This window comes from Rana temporaria, chromosome 9 (genome assembly GCF_905171775.1).
Source record: "Rana temporaria chromosome 9, aRanTem1.1, whole genome shotgun sequence".
NCBI lineage: Eukaryota > Metazoa > Chordata > Amphibia > Anura > Ranidae > Rana > Rana temporaria.
Genome location: NC_053497.1, coordinates 144,937,574 through 144,945,579, shown reverse-complemented (window position 1 = coordinate 144,945,579; position 8,006 = coordinate 144,937,574). Strand labels below are relative to the sequence as shown.

Genomic DNA, 8,006 nt, shown 5'->3' with positions numbered 1-8,006 from the left:
TACAGACGATCGGACACTCTGACAACAAAACCGTGGATACATTCCTGACGGATGTTGGCTCAAACTTGTCTCACATAATTCCGAACGTCAAGAACGCGGTGACGTACAACACTATGCTATGCCGAGAAAAAATGAAAGTTCAATGATTCCGAGCATGCTTGGAATTGTGTACACATGGTCGAAATTTACAACAACTTTTGTTGTCGGAAAATTTGAGAACCAGCTCTCAAATTTTTGTTGTCGGAAATTCCAACAGCAAACACAACACAACAAGCTCACATCGAACATTTGTTGTTGGAAATTCCGACCGTGTGTACGCACACAGCATTAGTGTCTTTTTTTCCTGTGTACATTTTTGGTAAATGAATAGGGTACTATGTACCCCATACTCATTCACGTGGGGGAGGGATGGCATCTGGGGGCCCCCTTATTGTTGTCCTCTGAGGATAGTGGTGTGTAAGAACTTGACAGTTTCTGAGTGTAGTATAATTTATTTTGATACTCTGGTTTCCCTTCAGATCGCATAAATCTTTCGCATTTTACTAATATATCTCGAGCAGGCTCCTTCTCCGCTGGGTGAGAGGCTTTGCTTGGTTTACTCACAAATTCCTTTGATTTGCCTAGGAGCATGATGTCTTCGTGCCATTTTGAAAGTCCTGAGCCACCATTTCCTCTTGGCCTTTATGGGTCTTCAAGGTCTCTAAGCAGCACCGGAACCAACCAGGAGATGCACAGAGTCTTCTGGAGTCTGTAGGTCCTGGTATGATCTATTAAACAGGCTGGGAGAAGGAGTTGCTTCCTCTCACATGCTGCAGCAGGCTTAACCTCCCTGGCGGTATGATTCTGTCAGAAAAAACATGCTAAAAGCGGTACCATTATTTGCAAGGAAATTTGGCGTTTTATATTGTAGGTCTGTAATTTTTAGAAATAACTCACTTAAATCTGACCAAACAAGCTTCTAATAGGCATCCCGGGTATGACATTTTTTTAAAAACAAAATTATAAATTATAATATAATAAATAATTATAAATAATTATAACAAATAATAATATAATTATAATAAAAATTATTCAATAATGTAATCAAATTAAAATCACTGAAATTTGCTCAGTTGCAGAATTGTTGCTGTCATTATTTTTTTTTTTTATGACGAATTTCCCCACAAATCGCTATCGCACAATTCTGCAAGTGATTATAATTTATTATCGCTGTTTTTTAGCTGATCTAAAACTATTTTTGACATAAAGGGACACTTTTGGTTGCTATGGACAATCTACAGTTTGCAGGGAGAAAGAAACGTTTTTATTATATAAAATGACATGCATGACACAGGACAGACCACTAGGGACAAGGGGGGTGTGTTTTTTTTACATACAGTACTGTAATCTATAAGATTACAGTATACTGTATGTAAGGCCCCGTACACACGACAGAGGAACTCGACGTGCTTGGCACGTCGAGTTCCTCGTCTCGTTTTGGGATGAAGCCGCCGAGGAGCTCGGCGGGCCGCCTTCTCCTATAGAACAACGCGGCCAACGAGAAAATAGAGAACATGTTCTCTATTTTCTCGTCGAGCTCCTCGGCGGCTCCATCGAGCCAAAACTGTACAGACGACAGAGATTCTCGGCAGAATCCGGGTTTTGACCGAGTTTCTCGGCGAATTCTGCCGAGAATCTCTGTCGTGTGTACGAGGCCTAAGGTGTTTGTTTACTTTTTTGAATTTGGCGCCGTTCTCCGTCCCCGTGCGTCGTAACGTCGCAGGGAACGGAGATCGGCGTCACACGGAGGCACTGTGTGAATCGAGCGAGGTCCCGCTCGCTCACACAGCGCGGTGGCATCGCTGGATCCAGGGACAAGGTAAGTAACTTGTGCCTGTGGATCTAGCGAGGCAAGCCCGTGGCTGACACGGGGTTACCGCTCGCAGCAGGAAAATCTAACCCCGTGTCAGACACGGGAAGACCGCCAGGCAGGTTAAAGAAGGAGGCTTCCACATTCCAATAAGACCCCTGTCTGCAGACCCTCAAAAACCATTGTTAATTTCTGGCCATTTTTTGGGGCTATTAGGTAAACTACTGTCAAAAAAGGCATGGAGCTACCACTCCCACTGAGGCAAACTCTTCCTAGGCATTGTCGCCAACGGAGCATTTCCCAGGTGAAATTAGTCGAACATGTAAACTTACCTGTGCCGTATAGGTCATGTGTAGTGTTACCTCAGTTCTACTTGGTGGACCTATTATTATAATTTTCTGGCTCCTGTACCCCTACTGTTGAATTTTTTCTATATGCAAATGTTTTACATACCCTGTACCAACCCCTTAATGGAGAGTAATGGACCCACTTTGAGCAGTGGATAGAAATTGGCAAGTAGTACACACAATATCACACACAATGAATGTCCCTGTGTCACGGATTCAAAACCTTCCTGCTTCTGGTCAATTTCTTTTAAGCTCTCATTAAAGCGGTAGTAAACCGATGGGTGATTTCTTTTTTTTTTGTTCTTTTGACCTAAAGGGTAAAGGTATAATGTGGAGACATTATGTGAAACGTACTTAAATGAAGCATTCCAGCAATGCGCTGTCACCGCTGGAGGCCACTTCCATCTTCACCGGTCTTCCTTTAGGGACTGTGTGACTGGCCGGAGCCACAATGATGTCACTCCGGCACATGCGTGGATGCATGGGGGGAGCCGACATTTACGGCACAGGACTCTGAAGGAACAGCCCAGGTGGCCATTCCTTCTGCGCTCATGCACCGATTATGCTGTAAATATATCCTAAACGGTGCACATTTAAGAAATACAGTGCCTTGAAAAAGTATTCATACCCCTTGAAATTTTCCACATTTTGTCATGTTACAACCAAACCTCTAAATGTATTTTATTGGGATTTTATGTGATAGACCAACACAGAGTGGTATATAATTGTGAAATGGAAGGAAAATTATAGTTTAAAATGTTTTACAAATAAATTTGTGAAAAGTGTGGCATGTATTTGTATTCAGCTCCCTGAGTAAATACTTTGCAGAACCACCTTTTGCTGCAATTACAGATGCAAGTCTTTTTGGGGATGTCTCCACTATCTTTGCACATCTAGAGACTGTCATTTTTGCAGATTCTTCTTTACAAAATAGCTCAAGCTCTGTCAGATTGGATCGAGAGCGTCTGTGAACAGCAATTTTCAAGTCTTGCCACAGATTCTCAATTGGATTTAGGTCTGGACTTTGACTGGGTCATTCTAACACATGAATACACTTTAATCAAAACCATTCCATTGTAGCTCTGGCTGTATCTTTAGGGTCGTACTGCTGATAGGTGAACCTCCGCCCCAGCCTCAAGTCTTTTGCAGAACAGGTTTTCTCCTAAGATTGCTCTGTATTTGGCTCCATCAATCTTCCCATCAACTCTGACCAGCTTCCCTGTCCCTGCTGAAGAAAAGTATCCCCACAACATAATCCTGCCTTCACCATGTTTCACAGTGGGGATGGTGAGTTCAGGGTGATGTGCAGTGTTAGTTTTTAACCACACATAGCGTTTTGCCATATTGGCAACTACCTTCATCTGTGTGTCCCTATGTTCCGGAATAATCTGCACCCTTTTGATACAAGCTCTCTAGATGGCTTGGCTATGACCTCTTTGCATTTTCTGTGCTTCAAGTTGTATTGCTTTATATGAAGATGAGGCTTAGCCTTTCCCTTGACATAGAATATACTCGTTTCCAAAAAAACACGTTGGTATTATCTATATAACCCAGTTAAAACTATCAGATGACAATTTTCTGCCGCTAAGCAGACTTGGCTGTACGTGATTGTCCCAGCCACAGACTACATATACAGTGCTCCTATCCTTTAAAACTTTATGCTCCTACAAAGAAAGTACACACAAGCTCCTGAAGACGCTATCCTTGCGAAACATGTAGAGCTTAACATATTGCTACATTATAGTTTAGTCACACACGTCTAAATCTTATATGTTTTGACATCTATGATCAGAATTGGAGAGACCTAGTTGTCACTGTAGTATTTTTTTATGTTTTTAATTTCTATGTATTAATTCATAGTAATAACGTTTATTGTTTTTATTTATACTACTGGTGACTAGAAAGTAAATTGTTTCACTCTCAACATTTGATTAATTTACGTTTAGGATGTGGCACTGCACTACTACAAACACCCATCCTGTGTTGGTGTTTTGCCAATTTCTAGATCTAAAGGGGTATGACCACATGTTCACTCTACAAAAATCTACATGGACCATCTTTGCACTACTATACATCCTTTCTAGCAAACTTTGCACAAAAACAGGGATTTTTTGTTCACATACATTGCAATACATGTTTAAGCCAGCCAACTGCATCAAAGTAAACCCTCTCTGGCCAGACCCAATGAATATAGTGCCAATATGGAGCAAATAGACACAAGTTGTAGGAGAGCTACAAAGTTACCTTATTGGCCCTTCTAAGTCTTCTGTCCATAGTTCAAAGGCCATGCAGTGCATTTTGGTTTTTAAAAAAAGTCTATGCAGTTCTTGAACCTATAGGGTTTACTTTAAACCCACGATATCAGCGAACCCAAATCAAATCCCTAATTATATGTGTAGTATGTAACATATACCTAACTGCTACATTGTATATGCTATGTGGCGTGTTATAGTGTCCTGATCAAGGTTTGTACTATTTCCGCTACAATTTTATTTTGGTCAAATATTTATTCACTTATTGCAAGTAATTTTTGTAGATATAAAGTCTGCAAACAATTTATACTGTAAGTAGGCTATAGTATACTGTAAGTAGGCTTAGAATCTATGTAAGAAAGCTGCTTCAAGCGCTGCCCATTGCCCAATATTTAGCACAATGCAGTTTTCACCACAGGGCGTACAGTGCACCATATGTTTCTTTCTTTTTTCAAGTGTCCATTTTTCCCCAAGTTCTGATGTATGCAGCTATCACATATTGTAGACCCCATCTTCCAGGGGTGTGTTTATGGTAAATAGCACCTATAACAAGCAACGGAATTGCACCACTGTCCAAACATCTGTGTCAGAAACCATGAATCAGACCGAGACAGTTAAATCACACTTGTTTAATAATAAAAATAAAAGGTAAAACAGAGTAAGCATAGTCGAAACATAGCCAGAGTTCAGTAACCGGATTGGGTAGTCGGCCAAGAGCCAGCGATAAAGGTAGTAGTACAGCTAGCAGGATCTGTAGCCAGAGGGAACGTCAGTCAAGCAGGTCTTCAACAAGAACGCAGGAGAAAGTCTTTTGTGATGTTAACACAGGCGAAGGCAAAGAGCAAATGAACTGGAAGTAGACAGAGCTGACAAGCAGGATCATCAACAGGTGGATCACTGTGGAGAGATGGGAGCTGGCAATTAGCTGACAGCTGAGAAGCCAGCACAGAGAAGGAAGGGCTGAGCAAGGGGGTGCCACAGCTGCAGGCATCCCCCTGGCATAATTTTTTTCTGCAGTTGGCTCTCTTGTAATAGCAATTGGAGTGGCCACCCGATTTCTATCACTAGCAGCAGGGGGGGGGGAGACATTGTTCCTTCCCCTTCTGCGGCCTTCGTGGCTCTCTCTTCCCACTGGGAGACCCAATCGACCAGGCAGCCTGTATGCTGGCTGGCCAGACAGCCAAGCAAAGCTGGGATGGGCTTTGATCAGCTGTTTGTAACAGTAAACCGGAAGCAATGAAATACATCACTTCCATTTTATTCGAAAACCATTGGCGCCATTTTTGAAAATAAAAAGCATTCAAAAACACCAATCTTGGTGTTTTGAATGCTTTTAAATGCAGAGGAGGGACCTGGGGTCTTATAGACCCCAGATTCCTCCATTAAGAGGACCTGTTCTCCCATGCTCGCATGCAAAGGGAAAATGAGCTTGTTGGTGCGCATGCCCCCTAGAGGCTCAGGAAGTAAAAGACGTCATATGACGGCGGCCCGGAGGGACAAAGGGTTCCTGCCGCCGTCATATGACTATGTGCGGCAGGGAAGTGGTTAATGTTTGTCCAGCTTTAGAAATCGGAATATGTCCCAGACTCTTTAATTATCATAAGGAGTTCAACCAATTCCTTGGGGTCATGAAAGTATATTACCATGTCATTGAATTTAAGTGGTTTGTGTATTTTTAATATTATTCCTCTCCCAAGAGCTTTTAGTGTACCTTCACTCGTGCGGCCGCGCTCCCGAGTCCTGCTTCTGTGTACCTTTACCCGTGCAGGTGCGCTCCCGAGTCCTGTTTCTGTGTACCTTTACCCGTGCAGGCTCGCTCCCGAGTCCTGTTTCTGTGTACCTTCACCCATGCGGGCGCCCTCTCGAGTCCTGCTTCTGTATATATTCACCCGTGCGGGCGCGCCCCTGAGTCCTGCTTCTGTGTACATTCACACAGAATGCAGGACTCGGCCCCGGCACCCGCATCATTGGATTTGATTGATGGCAGCGGGAGCCAATGGTTGCGCTGCTATCCATCTATCGAATCAAGAGCAGAGACAACGGGCAGAGAGGAAGAGCGCGTCTCCGCCGACAGGACGAACGGGCTCAGGTGAGTAAAACAAGGGGGGCTAGGGAGGCTGGTCAGTGTCAGAAGTTTTGCATCAAAGTGAAAAATCACGAGGGTTTACAACCCCTTTAACAGGAATATACACATTATTGTTTTTCTTCTCTTTTCCTTTTTTAAGTGAGGACAGCATCGCATTATTTTTGTGTTTAAGGTTGTTCCCAGCCCTGTGCAGTCTTTTCCCCCCGTGATGTGGGTTATCTTTTGGTCTCCCCCCCTAATCCATACATTCTTGGATGGCTATAAGGTACTTTAACTCCCCTTCTATCCTTCCCTACTTTTTTGGGGGGGGACCAATATATATGTGCAAAGTGATTTATATATGTATTTATGTCTTACTCAAACACAGACTAAGGAACAAGCAAGCCCTGAAGAAGCAGATATAAACTGCAAAACATGTTGGCTATCCTATTGTAACCTTTTTGTTTGATATGTTGTATATACATTCTTGTTTTTACTTATAGCGGGCTGATACATCACCCCCCCCCCTTTTGTTTTATGTCTTTTTTCTATCTTTGAATAAAATATTTACATATGTTTCTATTTTGTCTGGAGGGGACACTTTAACGCCCCAAAACTAGGGTTGCACCGATACTAGTATTGGTGTCAATCCCGAGTATTTGCCAGAGAACTGCACCTCCCAGAGGTTGATATCTTACACGTTGATATCTTACATGTCAACTTCAAAGTATTTTTTTCCACCGTCATACCACATGGTGCTGACACAACTTTTGGAGACACTTATGGCTTCACATTTTTGAGTCGGTAGGTGGTTATCCTTAGTATTGTCCTCAACGATGCTCCCCCTTACTGCACCCGCTCATGGTGAACATTTTACTGTTTGATTGTTGTATTGTATTACTGTTGTTTTTGTGGTGTGTGTGTGTATATATATATATATATATATATATATATATATATATGTATCTTCTTCGTTGGAGTATATATGTGTATGCATTTTTTTTCTTACATGGTTTCTATTATGTATGTATTTTTTGTTTTTTTTCTATAGAATTTGCTATGGTTAGTCCATCTGGAATACCCCTGATGAAGGGACCCTCAACAAGTCCCGAAACGCGTCCGGTGGAATACTGACTACAAATACCAGCTCAATATTGTATACTGTTGTTTTTATGACAATCATATTGCTAATGTTTCTTACACCTTACATATTTTATATATTTTTTTCATTAAATTATATTTATTAATGCATTGTTCACAACATTCCTTACTTGTGTTAGGCCCCGTACACACGACCAAACATGTATGCTGAAACTGGTCCGCGGGCCAGTTTCAGCATACATGTTCGGTCGTGTGTAGGCGCGAGCGGGCCGAATTCCAGCAAACATTTGCCCGCCGGGCCTTTTCCCAGCGGGCAAATATTCCTGGACGTGTTTTAAAACCGTCCGCTGGAATCCTGCCCGCTCGGACATGTACGGTCGTCAGTACAGACC

The 8,006-nt window shown here is 42.4% G+C and overlaps 1 long non-coding RNA gene across 1 annotated transcript in view; it reads left to right on the top strand.

Moving 5' to 3' along the window:
• LOC120914193 overlaps positions 1-7,715 on the top strand; it is a 65,479-nt gene extending 57,764 nt beyond the window's left edge. Inside the window, exon 4 of the long non-coding RNA XR_005743633.1 lies at positions 7,565-7,715. This is a non-coding gene — a long non-coding RNA (uncharacterized LOC120914193). The remainder of the gene's footprint in view (positions 1-7,564) is intronic.
• The last annotated feature ends 291 nt before the right edge of the window (positions 7,716-8,006 follow it).